Source organism: Henckelia pumila, chromosome 4 (genome assembly GCF_033568475.1).
Source record: "Henckelia pumila isolate YLH828 chromosome 4, ASM3356847v2, whole genome shotgun sequence".
NCBI lineage: Eukaryota > Viridiplantae > Streptophyta > Magnoliopsida > Lamiales > Gesneriaceae > Henckelia > Henckelia pumila.
This window is the reverse complement of record NC_133123.1, coordinates 210,978,565-210,996,390: the sequence shown is the minus strand read 5'-3', so window position 1 is coordinate 210,996,390 and position 17,826 is coordinate 210,978,565.

Below are 17,826 nucleotides of genomic sequence, written 5' to 3'. Positions count from 1 at the left end.
ACACAGATATCAAAGGGATCTTGGCTCGAGAACCCTTACCATAGAATTTCCATTCATTTGCCATGTCTGGTCTAAATCTGACCACTTCCTGGAAACAATCTACAGTCGCCCTATACTTGGTTAACATATCTATACCGATAATGCAAGCAAAATCTGATAATCCAAGTACTATAAAATCCACATCAATCACATTCCCGTCATATTGCAAAGCACAATTTCAAATCATTCTAACAGATACAATACCTTCACCCAAAGGTGAAGAAATAGAAACAACAGTAGGAAATGGCTCAGACGATAAGGAATGAATCATAACAAATTTTTCAGATATGAATGTATGTGATGCACCTGTATCTATCAAAACGTAAGCAGGATAACCAAAAGAAAAGCAGTTACCTGCTATATCATCGTCAGGTGCTGCCTGAGCCTGCTCCTCCGTCAATGAAAACACTCGTGCCTGTTGTCTAGGAGGTTGAGTCACAGTCTGGATTCCTCCTGATCTGGTTTGTTGTTGAGGCTGAAATGAATGCACTGATTGTCTTTTCGTTTGAGGTACTGGTCGAGATGAACTTGCACCAGATGTACGTTATGTTGTTCTTTGAGGACATACCTTGGCATAATGACCTGGTTGACGACAGATATTGCAATTACCTGACACACCTCTGCATTGATCAGTAGCATGTTGTCCGCCACACTTGCCACAATACACCCCTGCATCACTAGATATCTGCCCTGTACCAAACGGCCTTTGTCCACTTGAACTAGAGGAACTACTGCCTGACTTCTTAAACTTTTTACCTTTTGGCCTGAATCTAGAATCCTTTCTGCCACTGCTTCCTCCCTCAAATCTGGGAGATGGTTGCTGAAACTGTGGCGGATTCTGTGGCACTGATACTGATACAGGCTGTGAAGATGGCTGTGGAAGGAACGGTGTTCCTCTTTGTCGCAATAAACCTGCTTCTGCTCCCTTAGCTTTTTTCAAGGCGTCAACAAAGGTATTGGGTCGTCCACTGTTCACCAAATTAAACACATCTGGATTGAGGCCATTAATAAACTGATCTGCCATGGCTTCATCAGTCGCTGCTATATGTGGGGCAAACTTCAAAAGACTTGAAAATTTGGCCACGTATTCTTCAATGTTCATATTGTCTTGCCTCAGATTGGAAAATTCAGCACCATAATCTTTCCTGTAGGAGACTAGAAAGAAACGTTGATAGAATTCAATTTTAAAGACATTCCAAGTGATAGTCGTACCTCGTTGTTCCAACGCCCGTTTTGTAGTAATCCACCAACTTTTGGCAACTTCGTGAAGTTGATGTATTACAAGTCTGATACGACGATCATCAAAATAATCAAGCGATTCAAATAACTGTTCAATGTCTTCTAAACAATTCTCACAATCAACTGAATTTTCTGTTCCTTTCAGTTTCGGCGGGTTGAACGACTGAAGTCGTTTCAACAATGTCTCCATCGGAGTAGCAGTAGCATCCATAGAATCAGCAGATGTACTACCCTGTGCAGTCTGAGGTTCAACAACTGGCGGTGGTGCTGGTTCGGCCTGGGGAACAACCAATGTCTGTCTAGTGATCGGTGCTTTACGGGGAGGCATATCTGATTGTCAAACAGATTAGTGCATAAACAATATCATATTCAGCAATTTATTACATCCTTCTCTGATAAGCATTCTCATGCATTCTCATGAGAATTCAGGTTCTCACGGAGGATAATCTGGAATACAATTGCATATATCTAGCATGCAGTAGAAATGAAAGCACATAATCATGCAATCACATAAGTCTTGCAATATAAAGCATGCTATCATATACTGCACATAATCAGATACAACATGTAATCTCATGCAATATCAAGCAATCAGACAGACTCAATCTACCCCTCTCATCAACTTCTCTCTTAATCCAGAAACTTACGCTCTGATACCACCTGTTGTGGGGACCCGGGTTGCTAATCTTATCTTGGGGCAATTATACTTAAACATCATATAACATCATCTAGTTCAAGTAATTAAAACCAGATTTTTTTCCATGACTCACGCGCGCGCGTGAGGGGCATCTCGCCCGCGCGCAAGCAAACATTCCAGCGAGAATCGCTGGTTGCCTGCGCTCGCGCGAGATGATTTCTCGCCCGCGCGCAAGACAATGCTCCAGCGACTTCGTTGGTTTCACTGTGCTCGCGCGAGACAAGCTCTCTCCCACGCGCAGGTTAACAAACCAGCAATCCTGGGACGAAATCTCTGATGCCTTTTAATGTGTACTAAACTATAAAAAGAGAAATCATGCATAGCTCATATCATCTTATCAAGCTTCTTCTATAAACATATGTTTTCAAGAATACACAATATGTACCAATCTCAAAAGTGACGAATATCAAACATATAAACCAAAATCTAGTGTTCTAACATGACGTTTGATACAAAATCTAGTACATCAACTGCTAAAATCGGAATCACCACATGCTATTACTCTCTCTCGAGCTATTCTTGTCGTTTCTGACCAGCTCCTGCCCCACCTATTGCCATGAACACATACAAAACAAAGCAATATCCGGATAACTCCGGTGAGAATAAATCCCAGTATAAATAACAAAACATGCAGTATAATAAGCATGAATGCAATGCATGTTTCAATGGCAGACTATCAATTCTGATACCAAACAAATATTGGTTCTTGGGATCCCGAGAAAATAAAATCTCAAACGAACACCAACTTACCCATTCAAGGTGAAGTCAAGTATTTTATTTCATCTGACTTTGGAATAACTATAGTGAGTCTTCTGGCTCTGGAAGTAACTCTACATTCCGTGCCACTCAACTACAGTTTTCCAAACGTTATATGCACTCTAGGCCTTTCAGCCCTCTATGCTTTTTAGTCTGGAGTTCAAGATGCATGCAACATAATCTGTATGCATTAAAGGCTATAAAACACCTTGAACACTTAATCAAATAAACAAGCAAAGCAACAAAAAGCATCTAATCACATAAAATATATAATCAAACAAGTATGTGATTAACAAGGGAATACTCAAAACAATAGCTATTTCGAGTGTTCTATCCCATCTGGATTAGCTGTCATTTATACCTTTCGATGTCGAGTTTGCAAATACTTCAACTCTTAAAATATAACATGATGAACATATATCAAAATCTGCTCAAATCATGGCTACTCGGTTGATGCAAATAAACTTTAAGCCTTCTAATTCTTTCTCGGTTCGAATCGAAGATCTCGAGTTCGAAAAACTTCAATATCAAATCTGAAATGAAGTGTTTGGAACAATAATATCAACTTCGACTCAATACAATACACCATTTTTTCAACAATTTCAAACGTAGATCAATTCTTAAATCGGCGGCGTAACGGCTAAAAACCGGCAATTCAAACGATATCCAAATCAATCTACCAAGCCATACCAACCATAATCTTCAAAAACATCAATATATATACACGTTCAGCAACATATCAGAAATGATAAATTTCGAATTTTGCTTCTAAATTCATATAAAATCCGAACGACAGTCATTTTCCTTACTGTCTGCGAATACGTAACCGGTACTGGCTCAATCACATATATAATCAAAAATAAGAACAACCCATCTTCAACATAAAAATAAAGTATGAAAGAACTCAATAAAAGTTGTACCAAAACGAAGGTCTCAAAGTGGTGATCGCAGATATATATTTATCTTGAATTTTTGACGACCGGATCGGGAGTTATCGAAGCTTTAACGGGACAAAAATGGCGTGGGAAAGGTTCAGCCGTTCTTCTGCCCTTTTTTCTGATTTTGCACGTGAAAATGATAAGTAAATATGTAAGAATGAGATATATATTAGCCTATTTGCACTTTAGTCCCTGCACTTTTGGCTATTTGTAATTCAGTCTCTGGAAAAGCGATTTAATTCAATTTCAATCCTTATTCATTTAAGAATATTAGAATTTAATTCTAAACTCTAAATATTCTCAAATTAAATATTCTCGGATTAAAATTAAATAATCCCGGGCCATACATAAAATATTTCAGGCATTCAAATAATTCACATAATTAAACATAACAATTAAGCATACTAAATAACATGCATTAAATCACATGATTTAATTATCTTAACGTGATTAAGCTAGTGGATTTTTGGACCTTACACCTGTAGTACCTAAAATCCAATCTACTAATTCGCATATAGTAAATTAAATAAATGTTATTATTATTATTTTTAAGTTTAATTGATTTAAATTCTTTATTTGAATTATGTGTTAATAGAATATTATTTATCTATTTAAATGATTTTATTGTGCAACTTATCTGCTTTTAAATAACTTATTTTTAGTGGTTAGTTATTTTAAATTATTTTAATGCTTAGCTTATTTTATTTAAAAGCTTTTATCTGTCCAAATCATTTTAAGGTTTTTATTTTTGCTCGTGTATTTATTTAAATGACTTTTAATCGTTCGTCTAGTTTGTTTGAATCATTTTAATCGCTCTGTCTATTATTTAAATATTTCACTTATTGTTGTGACATCAAAATATATAAAGTGTTGATTTTAGTTCCTAAGTTAGTGCTTAAATTTCATCCATATGTTATTTGTTTAATTATTAAGTTAGTTATTTATTTTGGGATTCTTGAGTTCAGTGACTTCCAGTTCCGGATACGGCGATGGTGGATTTCAGCGATAAATTCCAATATTTTATTTAAATAGTTTTAAGTTGGGAGAAATGAGGAAATTATAGGAAAGTTTGATTTTAGAAGTTTTCGGGTGTTAGAAATCACACTTATCGTATTCTTGAACTTATTTTATAATTTTTTTTAAAAATTAGATTTTTCTTAAACCCGAACTAGTAAAACCCAATTTAATACTTTAATTTAGGGTTTTTAAACTTAGAAATTTTATAAGTGTAAATTTAGTAAGCAAAATTAGTAGTATTTTGAGTTGTACTTTTAAAGCAACACACACACACTTACTTTTTTCATACTTACACCTATATATACACACACATGTACATCTAACACTAAACTTATAACACAAAACAAAAATAAAACCCTAACACACAACTCAACACATAGCCGCCTCTTCCCCATTTCTTTTCCCCCCATTTTCTCTCAAAACTTTGGCCGCCCATCTCCCTTGCTTTTTCGGCCGCCAGCCGCCCTCCTCCACCGCCGCTGTCGCCGGAGGACCACCATAGAAGGTCACCTACAGCTGCTGGACGTGTTCAGCCTTGGTTCCACCCATTTTCTTTAGGTTTTGTCAAGTAAAGGCAAGTGTGGCTTTCCTTTGGCCCCAAGCTAGCTATCTAAGCATTTGTTCTATTGTTTTTGTTTAATTTCAAAATGGTCATTATTTTTCAAGCTAGGGTTTTGGTTTTTTAAGTTTTCAGCAAATTTTATGTTTAAATTTCGAAAGTTGCATGTGGGTTGAAGATTAAGGGGTTGTATGATTAATTGTGATATGAGACATGAAGGGTTTTGATGCATATTGTTAAATTCAAAATTTTCAGAAGTGTTCATGCCCTAAATTCAAAATTCATATGGTGTTTGGGCTGAAATTGAAGTGTGTAGGATTTCATTGATTGTCATTGGATTCATTGGTTGTTCAAGAGTTTAATGCATTTTGATGCATGTTCATGTTTATTTTTGAATTGTTGGGTTGAAGTGTGGTTGAGGGCTGCCTAAGTGATTGTGTTAAGTCCCAAGAGATGTTATTAGATTGGTTTATTGGGTTGGAAAGGAGTAAAGTTAAGGAAAAGGGGCATAGAGTTGGATTATTGAAGTAGATGTGAAGTAGAGTGAGGAATGCATCATGTAAGGGCTACTGAATTCTGGGAAGGGGAGTTACCATTTCAGGTATGGTCGAGTCTTGAGCTAGTCCTAGGTCGAGATTAAGACGTTGTGGTCGCGTCGGTATAAATTGGGCTCGATTTGGTCAAGTTTCGTATAGGATAAGGGTAATTCAAGTTAAATGGTCAGAATTTTAGAGCAATGTGTGAGCTGTTGGATTGTTTGATTAAACTGAACATTTTGAGCAACTATGGATGGGTGAGGGCTGGTCCTAAGTCAATTTTAGGATGTTGTGGTCTTGTTGGTTCAATTTGGGAGCGAATCGAGTTCAAGTTAAGAAATTCTCAAGTCGGGGTGTCTAGTGTATAATTTTGACAAGTTTGAGGGCTGCTCGAAAATATGTTTTGATCGGGTTGCTCAGTTGGTCTTTGGAGGTCCTAACCCAATCCTTGGGTTATTTTGAAGTGTTTAGAGAGTGTCGGTTCAAGTGGGATTGAATTCGGTTAAGGTAAGATTGAGTTAAGGGCTTTTTGGTTTGATTGCTCGGGATAAGACATGTTCGAGGAGGAATGGGGTATAAGTTGGATAAACATCTTAGGGGCAGCCACTTACCCACCTAACATCCTCATTTTGAGTTGAGTTTTCATTCCATAAAGTTGCATTTTTGTGTGTGTGAGTTTTGTCTTCGAGTTGAGTAAAGTTTAAGCAAGTTGAAGCATTTCTTTTGCATCTCAAGTAAAGTTAAAGTTTCAAGTCAAGAAAGTAAAAAGTTTTGAATAAAGTGAGTTGATTTATGACACAGAGGGGTTTGGAGGAGTTGGGAGAAATCCTGATTTTCCTTACCAACTAAGGGGAAATGTGGCGTCGGAAGTAATCTCGGTGTCCTTGCCGGCATTGTATACTGCAGTCATGATCGATCAAAATCAAAGAAAACTTCATAATAAATTATCTAAATTCACAGAAAAGAAAATTAAAGTTTAAGAAAGTTCCAAGTTCATAGTGTGAGTTCATTGCATACATTTAGTCTCATTCTCTTTTATCATACAACTTTTCAATTTAAGTTTCAAAGTATATTATGTACAGTACTTTAAGTATTCTCGCAGGTATTTTTAACCCTTGATATTACAAGTCTATACTTGTTGAGTCATTAGACTCACTACGCTTGCTTGGTGCAGATTAGATTATCGTTGAGTTGATGGGCAGGACTATCGAGTGGACTGCGATGCGGGCACGGCACATCCCTCCGACCTATGCTAGATTTTCGCAAAGAGTTTACTTTGATTGGTTAAGTGTAAGCTTAAGGATTTATAGAATTGTTCAAGGGCATTAAAAGTCAAATTGTTGAACTTTTGGATGTTTTAATTTCAGAAGCTTATGTTTATCATGATTGTTTCCCTTTTTGGGTGTCTATTACTAGTTGAATTTAATTGTTTAGTTGAGACAGGTGGGTTGTTGTATTTTCAAATAAGTCTTGGCAAAATTTTTATAAATCAGTATTTTCTTTATTATTTAATTTAGTTTAGAAGTTAGGGTCGTTTCATGACCAATTTGTATTTCAAGATTTTTCATAGAAGCACCCACATTGGTCAAGTGTATCTCCATATTATCAAACCTATTCTCAGTTCTCTCAAATATTTTTGTTGACTTAGAAATAAAATTACTAACCAAATCCTCCAAAGATGGTCTACCCTCCTTTTGATTATTGAACCCGATGGAGGATTCAACACATTATTATTTGCATATGAAAAATTCTCATGATTGCGCAAACTAGGATTATATAGATTTGGTATAGGATTACCTCGATAGCCAGTAAAATTTTGGTTGTTCACATACTGAGCTTGCTCCACACATTCAAATCCACCAGCAGGTTAAATTGAAGTCGCCAATGATGCCGACTCAGTTGAAACTTGATTTCCCTTGCTCATCACAGCCAACTGTATAGAAATAACAGCCATTTGAGCAGTCAAGGCCGTGAACGCATCAACTTCATGAATTCCAGTAGGTTTTCTTATCACAGATCTCTCACTCGGCCACTGATAGCTATTAATAGTTATCTGTTCAAGCATCTCATAAGCCTCCGCAGGAAATTTAGAAAATATTGATCCTCCAGCAGCATCATCCACAAAAATCCGAGTTGGCCCATTCAAACCATTGTAAAATAATTCAATCTGATCCCAATCTGCAAAATTATGGTTTTAGCACTTCGTAACAATTCTTTGTATCGCTCCCAAGCTTCATAAAGCTGCTCAAAATCTTGCTGTCTGAATGTAGTGATCTCAATTTTCAGTTGGAATGACTTGGCAGGTGAAAAATACTTAGCCAAAAACTTAGAAGTCATCTCATCCCATGTTGTAATGATTCCCAATGGCAGTGATTGTAACCAACTACGAGCATTTTCCCTAAGAGAAAACAGAAACAATCGTAGTCTGATGGTTTTCTCAGTAACACCATGAATTTTTACAGTATCAGCGATCTCCAGAAAAGTGCGCAGATACACATTTGGATCTTCAATAACTGCACCCCTAAACTGATTCTGTTGCACCATATTAATCAATGCTGGCTTCAACTCAAAATTATTAGCAGTGATATTTTGCCGAGCAATTCCAGAATAGCGATTATTGATCACCGGTCTAAGGTGATCTCTGATTGGAACCGGAACAGTATTTTCTCCTCTTTCTCTTTCTTCAGCCATTTGTTTCAACTCTTATCTTCTAGCTTTTCTCAAAGCTTTCGCAGTTTTCTCGATTTTTGGATCAAAGAGCAGTGAGTCGTAACTTTGGCTTTTTCGCATAAACTGCATAAAACAGAGGAGAAAAATTTAAAATTAGAACCAATAAAATAAAATAAATCTCTAAATCAAAATTAAAACTAATTAGCGCAGCTCAATATAAATCAAATAAAATTCATTCCCTGGAAACGGCGCCAAAAACTTGTTGCGCGTTTTTCGCTCGCAAGCGTACGGTGTCAAGTTATAATATAGAAATTAAGTCCAATTCGATCCCACAGAGAATGAATAAAATGATATTATATTAAATATTTGTAATTAATAAATTCTTAATCCTATGTAGAGCTACGATAAAGGGTTTGAGTCTAATAAAACTAAAATATGCAATAATTAAAATTAAATAACGACAAGTTCTCAAGATGCAAATTCAATTGGAGATGAATTCTAGAGGTTCGACTTAACTTGACTATCCACCAATTTAATTCCTAAAGAAATCTATATCATAAATTCTTATAGTTTACTAACCAAGAATTATAAATATTTTATACTCCCTTTCTCAAGTGACAAGTAGAAATTCGTATCTAATATCAAACTCAATATTTCTATCAAAGTTTAGATATCAAAACCGGTAAACAACACAATAATTCTTATAATGGCTTCATTGGAGTTATAGGCCTCTCAAACTCTATTAAACACCAACGATGTATTTTCCTACTATCCTATTCAAAATCGCCTCTCTCGATTGCTAGATTTCAAATAAATATAACAATTCAATTAGTGATCAGTTAATTGAACGCAATTAATTCAGGAAAACACAAATAAACCAATTGAAGAATTCTAATATATCAATCAAAATATCAAAAACATGGTTTCAAGTCAAGCTACGTCGTCCCTCTAGACAAAGGAATTAGTTCATAATGAAAATAAAAATCAAACAAAACATGTTCTTGATCATCATTCAACAATCAGGAGAAAGAACAAAATAAAAACGAAGGTAGATGATGTTTCCCCATTTCCGGAAGTCGCTTAATCCGTCTTCGTGACAAGAATACTTTTTCTCCCTTCTCCTTGGTCTCTAACCGTCTCTCGCCTTCAAAAACACTTGAAAACCCTCGATTCCCCCTCTGATATATGCCAAAGAGTCCTTTTAAAGTTTGAAACTAAAAGTTTCCAAAAATACGGCACGTCAGGCGCAGGTGCGCCCTGTTTTTTGGTTCCAGGGCGCGGGTGAGCTACCCTCAGACACAGGTGCGCTTATCGCCGATAATTTTCTCAAAAATAAGAGCTACAGGGCGCGGGTGCGCTCCAGCGCATCCAACTCGTGTAGCATTCTTGTAAAGATCATATCTTGAGTTTTAGCCGTCGGATCGAGCTGAAATTTTGACAGCAACTTTAAAACATCCAAAAATTCAATATGAACGGTGAAGATTGGATTTTTATGTCTCTAACATCCCAAGTAATTTTCTGAAGTATGTTTTTTCGTAATTCATCTTTCCGCTTTTCTTCCTACTTTTCTTCCAATCATTGCATCTCACAAAAACAACAACAAATATGCATAAAATTCACTCGATACATCACAAAATCCAAGTCAAATCATATGAAAATTGAGTGCATAAAATGAACTTATCACCATGCCATGTTTATTTTTCTATGTGGGACACTCAATTTACCCACTTAACCATCCACTTAACAAGATCAATTACTTGTCCAAATTTTCATTTACATTAAATCCCAATGAATTCTAAAGTCCAACAAACATGCCATAACATTTTTGTGATGATGTTAGTTCCAGCATTTCAAAGCAGGTCTTTATATATGTGAGAGATAACCAAGGGTTTGAATCAAATAGGTGAGGATAACATCAGTTCAAACTAAATTTTTTTCTTATTATCAGTATGATATGATTCATCAATTTGTGTTTGGAAAAGGGTGCTTGCTTAAGGAGAGCCTGAATTAGTTTTAAATAAGAATATGATTGAAATTAATAGGAAATGCCATGCATTCTTTTGTTTCTTTGTGTGAAAGTTTTGTTTAGTGGTTTAGATATAAACTAAAGCCTAAACATCAGTGTATGTTTCGCAGTTTAGTGTCTGAAATGTTGACTTTCATACTATGTTATTTGTGGAATTATATTTCTTAAAAAAATAGCATCACCTTTTCAACTATCAAGATTAAAATGATGATGGAAAGATTATATGCGATGAAGTAGAAAGGTTGAAGGCTAGTGATGTGGTGAATGGTGATAGTCACCAGAGTCCAAAGTTTGATTCAAAAGTTTTTCTCATAGTTTCTTCTCATCACTTATAAAATCACATGCTTAATCATATATACATGATTGACCAATATTCTTAAGTATCATCCGGTATGAACATATAACTAAATCATATATTGGATAACCATCTATTGTTTTCAGGACATATTTTGTTTTGGAGAATTGTTTGTCTGATCTAAAAATTAATTGCTATGGTCATATGGTGACGAGCCTTTACCTGAAACTTTTGTCATCATAGGAATCGAGTGAACGACATACTATGGGTGAAGCTTTTGAAGTAAAACCCTCGAAAAAAGGTGTGTCAAATAAAATGTCAGTTATTTTTTCAATTTCTCCTCCAATTTGACTGCATTTCTCTTCTAGACGAGTTTGTCACCTGTTTCTTGATTGTCGGGCTTTTGATGTTTATTTTATTTAGCGTTTATTTTTCTAGTGATTTAAATTTTGCAACTTGTTTCATTTTAAAGTTTTGAAGAAATGTGTTGTTAATCGTGAATTCTTGTCTCATAATCTTGACCTATCTATAGATACTGTGTAAGACCGAGCACTTGCCATTTTTACCAAATGCTATAGCTAGTGGTAATGGTGTAACTCAAATCTTTTAAACCGCACAGCAACCCAAGCGTCATGGTTCGATCGCTCTACCTAGCAATGACAATTATTGCACCCCAACAATATTTTTTGGTTAATTTTTTGGATCGTTCTGACTATGGTTATAAATTGATCTGATCTGGGTAAGGAAACTAATCTGACTATTACCAGATCAATTATGAGTTCAGATGGGTTATCAACGGAGCTCTATTCTTCTTCGTGTATCGATGTTAATTGACCAACAAATATAATGAGCGAAAATAGTCCAACTAACAGATTGAATATTTATCAAATGGCTTGGTTCAATGGTGAATGAGTAAATGTGTTTGACAAATAGAAAATAACACAACAAGTTTGTTTCTGGATGTTCGGAGCTAAAACTCATAAATCACCCTTTCTTCAAACTCGGAACGATTCACTTCAATAAGACTTTAATTATTACAACACTTTGCAATAACCCGATCCAAGACTAGGACTTACACTCCTGCCTATCTTAGAACTCCTAAACTCAACTCAAAAACTCAGTCCTCAAATGATTTTTGATGCAATAGCAGTGTTTTATAGAACACCCAATTGATCTGATATAATGAGTTTACAACTCGATAAACTTAGCACAAATGATCCTATACTTTCTCTGATGTGACTCTAAGCTTGTGCTTGATCAGTTTTCTTCAACTGCTCTTGAGGCTCTTAACTCGACTGATTTATGACTTGAACGCCTTTTTTGTATTTCAAAAGTGTTTCAAAGTATAAGAAAGTGTTTCAATGATCATCCATGTCTCAACTAATCTGCATGAGCTATTTATAGCTTTGGTTTTCAACGGTCATAAGATTCAAATCCCATGTGCATCTAAATAAGAGATCCGTTGCTTTTGTCCTTCTCCACGTCATCATTCCCGACAAGTGGTACACTGGTAGTGCGCTGCACATTTTGCTCTTGTTTAATGAACGGGAAATCTTTTCCAAAGGTTGTTAGCTTCGACTGGTTATTGATAATCTCTTTTGATCCGTTCTCTAACTGACCTTCTTTTTCTTTGGTTTGCTCTTCAACTAGTCTGCTCTTTCAACTTGGTATGTTATGCTAACTGGTTTGATCTTTAACTGGTATGCACTTCTATTGGTCTGCTTCTTTGATTTGATTTCCAATTAATCTGTTCTTTTATTGATCTGCTTGCTATTCTGCTTTTCAATTGATCTGCTCTTTAATTGATCTGCTTGGTATTCTTCTCTTCAATTGATCTGCTTACCACTCTGCTCTTCCTTCGGTTTAGTTTATGTTCAAAGTAGTTTGTCAAACACCGAAACTTAGATACGCTATGAATTCCTAACATATTGTATATTTCTTCTTGGCACAATAGTTTTATTCTTTTTCTTTATACAGTATTTTTTTAACATACAGTAATGATATTTTTAACACAAGGAACAACTTAAGTTTTGTTTTCTTGGTGCAGATTGATGTTAAAATTGGTGCAGGGTAGAGTTCTTGAATATTTCTTTCATAATTGTAAAATAGGACCAATCATTATTATGCCTGGGAAAGGTAAGTCCTGCAAACCATTTTTGGGTTCGTCATTTTTCTTGTCACGACACGCAGTCATAAATGTACAAAAAAAAATTGGATAGTAAAGACACGGTAAGAATATTCTGCATTATGATAGAAATGTCAAAGGCAGAAGGGATGGACATCTCAACAGTTAGTCGTTGCGAAATAGGATGATGCATTTCTTTGATTAGATATTTTAGATGTGAGTTAAATATTTCTTTTGCTACTGTTTTTAAAATCATGCTTGATGTTTTATCCTACACTATTTGTAGGAACTATTTTCATTGTGCCTTTCCTCCCATTTTTTTTATTTTTAATAATCTTTTCAATATAGATTTATTACCCAAGGAATAAGGACAGAAGTTGTTTGCTTGTATCAATGTAAAATCAAAATAAACACAAAGCGAGTTTGGGCATAGATGACTGCATGCAGATATGGCTATCCTTTGAAATTTTAGAGGTTTTATATGGATTGAGTTGGGAACCAGAACTTTTGACCTATATCCTGTGTATTTAGAGTTTTCGCTATTGTTCTTTAGTAGTTACTAGTTAGAATGCTTTCGTAAGGATTTATGAATATTCTGGACAAATATTTGTATATATATATATATATATATATATGATGTGCACATTGATTTTCTCTGATGTTGGCTGTGATTTAATATGATGTTTTGGTTGAAATTGGTTGCATAAATGAACTAGAGTAGTGTGGTGGATGGTTGATGAATAACGACTTATTTTTGCATATCAGTCTCTAATTTAAAAGATTGAAATTTACAAATCAGTTCTAAATAGTGACCGAATTAAATTTATCAATCACTACTTAGATACTGTTAAATAAATATCGGTTTCTAATTTGGATACCAAAAAAAAAATGCAAGTCTCTAAATTAGAGACTGGTTGATATATTCGATCTCTATTTTTAGAGACCCAAAGCAAAATTCCGATGGTTAATATTTAGCGACAAGGAATTCGGTCTCTATTCGGTCGCAAACCATTAATAAAGACCGAATAGAGACCGAATTTCCGGTCTCTAATATTCGTTTTTCTTTTAATTTTAAGAGACTTGGTCTCTTTCAAAACAGTCTCATTAATATTTTGTTAGGGATTATGATAGGGATTACAAAGTTTTAATATCGACAAAATTGAGCAAATAATCCCAGTTCAACTGATCGTGACTAGATACAGACATAGACTGAACAAAAGTGATCTAAAGCTAAACTGACCACATTAACTGAGTTGACTTTGACCAAGAGCTAAACTGAAACCTTCAAACAGTCATCAAGGAGCATCGAGTAGTCAACCTCACACAGGCAAACTACATTCAGTTTACGGAGCTAAAATAAATGAGTTCCTCAAAGGCAAACAAGTGTACGCAACTGGATTAGTCTTTCAAAGCTAAACTGATGTCCAATCCAACTGATCAAAAGACTGAGCAAACCAAAGCATATCAACAAAGGTCTTTTGGATAGACTTGTTCGTACAAGACAACACGTTGCATTTATAGAGCTCATTAGTGTATGAGCATGCCACGGAATGTTTGCAGATGGGAGAAACTAACGACATTAATTCAAATTCAAAAGAGTCGTTGTCCGCCATGTATAAATACTCACCTAGAAGATCAGATTTGGCATCCGACTCAATAAGAATTCTCGCACACATACTCAAATCATCAGAGGAAAACTGAACTCATCCAGTTTACCCACTCAATCGAGAAATCAAGTATCTTGAAGCCTATCATCTGAGAGTCGAAGAACACAAGCACGTATTTATGTATTGAAGATCAACCAATGTTAAGTGTTGTGTAATACAAAGTGTTGTATCAGTTGAGGTGCTGCAAACCTCATTATAACAAGAAGCAGTAGTGAACTGTATTCTTGAGTGTTTCTAGGACTTCTGTGATAGGCAGTGTGTGTAAGTCCTAGTCTTGGAGTGGGCTATTGCAAGTGTATTATTGTAATAGTCAAAGTTTTCTAGAGTAAATCCTTCCGTTGAGAAAGAAGGGGTGACGTAGGAGCTGTTGAAATCTTCGAACATCTATAAACAGACTCCGATGTCTTTACATTCAGTTCATCACACTCACGCACAATCCATTGATTCAATTAGTTCAATCTGCCAGTTGACATATTTCCGCACAATACCCTTGTTTGCCAATTGACATCAATTCACGAGAAAGAAAGAGTTCAGTTGACCAACCTCAACTGAAACAAACTAAGTGTTTTAGAAATCAACTGCTACAGTATTTCAAGAGATCAGTTTATCATGCAGTTTAGCTCCGCAAACCGATCCCGTCAATCTTTATTGGTAAGACATATCATATATGCTCATATTTACATTAAAATGCAACATTTTTTCATTGATAACCCAAATAAGACACATGTTTCTCAAAGTTGACTCATGAGACCGTATCACATGAATTTTTGTATAGCTAAAACATTTGATAGGATTTTGCATTATTATATAATATCAAATATAATCATTTTTAAAGTAAGAAAACTTTTTTTTGATGTAATTTTGAATTTTTTAGAATAAATTTGAGTCTTTTAACGTAAGAGTGTGCAAAATCTTTGTTTAACCAAAATAACCGATTGAATTAAATCAAAAGTTTGGTTCCATTTAATCGGTTATTGTTTTTTGATAATGTTATGTGTATATAGACTGTTACATAGAGAGTTATACGCTCTATTAAATTAAAAAAGTATCCAAAAACTCTTTTAACACTCTTTTTTTTCAACCTAAAATTATTTGTCTTGCTGAAAAAACTTTTAATTAAAATAATATTTTTTATTTTATTATTTATTGTAAAATTTTAGGGATGTCAAAATTGAATCCGACCCGAGTTGGCCAGAAAATATCGAATTAGGGTTCAGTTTCTGGGTTTGGTCAGATCGGGTTGGACCCAAAATTTGAACCAAAAAAATTAATTGGGTTGGGTCAGATTTGTGTCAACCCGGGATTACCCAAATTTTTTTGTTTATAGAATTAATAAATATTGACTACATTTTTATATGTTGTATGTTTGAAATAAAATTATTTTGCTTAAAAAAAGGAAAGAAAATTATGGTATATTGTATTTTAAATTTTCATCATGTAACAATTATTTTGTAAAATTTTTTATTTTGTGTAGTAAGTATATTTTAAATTTTGTACAATTAAAATTTCAAATTTAAATTATATATAAGCGAGATTTTGTTACTATGTATTTAAATCAAAATATATTGATGATTATGACGTGTATTTAGATATTTTGTTAAAAAAATAAAATAAAAATCAAATCGGATTGATTTGGGTTAGTCGGATTCGGGTTTGAGTTGGTTATTTTCCGATTTATTCGGGTTCGGTTTGAGAAATTTTTTTATCAATACCTTACCATGAACCCAACCCGAACATATCCGACCTACAGAATTGACACATCTATTCAGTTTCACAAGATTTATGTTGAGATAATTATATGGCATAGTTTTTTTACCCTTTGAATAATATTTATGATTATAGTTTAATATTTTTCTATCAATTTTTTTTTCCCGTACTTGGCTAATCAAGTTGAGTTATTTGAAAATAGTAGCATTCTATTTTTTTTTAAAGATATATATCGTTGTATGCAATTACTAAGAGATCACAATATTTCTTATCAAATATTTCAAAAAAATTAAAATTTATTGTTTTCAAATAACTCTATTTGATTGGCCAAATACGAGAAAATTTTTTTGAAGGAAAAATATTAAACTAAAACCATAAATATTATTGAAAAATTAAAAATTTATAGCATATAATTGAGGTTCTCAACATAAATCTTGTAAAACTATACAATAAAAAATTATCTTTTTATTAAGTATTTTTTAACAAGGCAAACAATTGTAGTTTGAAAAGAAGTAATTTTTAGATTCGGATTTTTTTTTCTAATTTAATAGAGCGTGTAATCCTTTATGTAACACTCTATGTACACATAACATTATCCTTGTTTTTTTCCCTAAAATATCGATAGAATCGGTTTAGTTGATCCGATTTCGTTTTTAAATTTTAAAACTAATTAAGTGCTTTTTGGTTTGGTTTAAAAATTATTTTTTTAAGTTGGCTTTTAAGAGTTTTTTTTTAAATTAAAAGCTCTAATAATTTTATTTTTGGATAAATAAACGAGAAACACTTTTTTAAATTTAAGTTATTAGAAAAACATTTGAAAAACTAAAAATATGGGCTTTTAGAAAATTACTTATTTTAGTTTAATTAAGTGCATTTAAAAACAATTAATATTTGATTTTCAAAATTTTGTTAAAAAAATTACAAAAATTTCCTAAAAACTCTCCCAAACACTGATACCTAGGTCTATCCACATTTGCCTCAAACACATAAAAAACAATCCAAACCCACGGTTAGAACTGTCAGAACGGGCTGGTGGGGAGGGACAGCACGCCATAAAGGCGGGTTGGGACAACCCAACTCACTTTGGGCCGCGGGTCAACCGAGCCAACCCACCAAAATTTAAAAAAATAAAAAATTCAAAAAACAAAATTATTATTTGAGATTGAAAAAAATATATCAACAATGTTACACAATAAAAAATAATAAATATCACAATTAAACAAATCATATAAAATTTTGATGGATGTTAACCATTATATTTTGAATAAAAAATACATTTTCAAATAATTTTTACTATTCTTTACTATTTTATATAGTAGTTGAGTGAGTTAGAATAATGGTTTGTTTGAGGACAACAATTTTCTTTTCCATTTTACCCTCTCTTCACATTTCTACATTGAGTAAATCTTTCACATCAACCCTCACTCTCACAACTTTCCAATTACATGGGTCATGGTCACCCAATCCATCAACCTCTCCAAAATCCCACTAACCTCTCTCACTCACTTCATGTTTAAAAATAACTTTTATTTTACACACGCATAACGTGTGCATT